This window comes from Arachis hypogaea, chromosome 11, assembly GCF_003086295.3.
Source record: "Arachis hypogaea cultivar Tifrunner chromosome 11, arahy.Tifrunner.gnm2.J5K5, whole genome shotgun sequence".
Taxonomy (NCBI): domain Eukaryota; kingdom Viridiplantae; phylum Streptophyta; class Magnoliopsida; order Fabales; family Fabaceae; genus Arachis; species Arachis hypogaea.
Genome location: NC_092046.1, coordinates 13,732,971 through 13,734,603, shown reverse-complemented (window position 1 = coordinate 13,734,603; position 1,633 = coordinate 13,732,971). Strand labels below are relative to the sequence as shown.

General features: G+C 24.6%; 1 long non-coding RNA gene across 1 annotated transcript; it reads right to left on the bottom strand.

Moving 5' to 3' along the window:
- Positions 1 to 471: 471 nt before the first annotated feature.
- Positions 472 to 1,128, bottom strand: LOC140176493 (uncharacterized). The gene is made up of 2 exons (XR_011868098.1): positions 969 to 1,128; positions 472 to 778 (listed from the first exon to the last, which is right to left on the bottom strand). It is a non-coding gene; the product is annotated as an uncharacterized lncRNA (long non-coding RNA).
- Between the last annotated feature and the right edge of the window lie 505 nt (positions 1,129 to 1,633).

The following is a 1,633-nucleotide window of genomic DNA, read 5'->3' as shown; positions in this document are numbered from 1 at the left end:
GAATTTATTTTAACCGACTAGATTATTCTTTTCGGTAGCCATTCAAATGGCACTTTTTTTTAGAATTTTTCAATCGCAAATGCTTCACCTTTCTTGTTAACCACACACACCATATGTGTTTCCTCCTTCTTTGGAAACTATCTTTCATGGTGTTCCTACCGTAAGATTTAACAAAATCTCACTTCTGCGATTAACGTCATCAGCCATTGCTGGTGGAACATCTGGTAAGACCGGTAAAGAGTGTAATAAAAATTTAAAAATAGTAGTAGTATCATCTATGAAGATCAATTTATAATTGCAAAAATTAAAAATACCTGCTATATTGGAAGACCATGATTTTCAGGAAACTTGGAAAATAAAATAAATAACAAAATATAATTTTTTTAAATTTGTCTCCCATATTACTTTTTATTATTTGTAAATCGGTCTTATATTTTTTATTAATTTTTTTTATTACTTAGTCCTTCAAGGTTCAGAAAATTCTTTTTCCATCATAAAAAGCTCCATCTATCAGTGCATTCTTTACAAACAAATAATCTTAATATTCACCTTTAACAACATATAGTCATGGATTTCAATTTCATTGCCCTGTCAACATTAATCATATCAAAACACACACATAGTTAAGAATGACAATGGATTTCCATTGGGGAAGGACTTCGCCCCGTCCTAGTCTCCATTTAGTAAAATGCTCCCGTCCCTGCCCCATCTCCGCCACAGGTTCCTATTTATTTTTCCTTGTGAGGGAGGCGGATATGCGCATGTATCCATGGATAGGCTATCCATAGATATTAAATTTTAATATTTTTTAAAAAAAAAATTAATACAACCATAATAAAAGTTTATACTATTCAACCAAATATATAAAATCAATCACAATTCAAAGTTCAAACACAAATTTAACATAATAGCATATACATAAAATTTTTAACATATAAATTAAAATAAAATAAATTAGAGTTACTTACCCAACTTTTATATATATATATAAGAACAACTCGGATGGGTGAGTTCTCAATCCACTTTTTCTGACAAAATGCAGTTTCATCTGTTGGAGAGGAGAGAAGATGAGTCACTTCACATAATTCGAGAGAAAAGAGTTCCTCCTCAAAAGGACTCTTGATATCCAATGATAACTTGCCACTTTAAAATAAATAATTATATTAAATTATAATTAATATTAAATAATTATAATAAAATAATAATTAATATTATTTAAATAATTATATTTCTAATTAATTAATTATTTATATTAACTATTTAAATTATAATTAATATAAATAATTATATTAAATTATTATTAAATATTATGTATATTGTTATATTAAATTATAATTAATTAAATTTGTTTACGTACAAAAATAAATTTAATTTTAACACATTTCAAAATAACTTTTGGTTAGATTATTTATTTTTGTGTATAAAATTTAAAAATGCTAACCACATTACAAAATTAGTTGTTACAAATTGAAAAATGCTAATTATATTATAAATTTTTTAATATTAATATTTTTTAATAGTAAATTATTTTTGAATTCATAAATTAAGAAATAGTAATTAATATAATCTTAATTATTTTAATTAATTAATTAAGTGAGATCATAACAGGGACTAAAGTTAATTCCTCCTAATG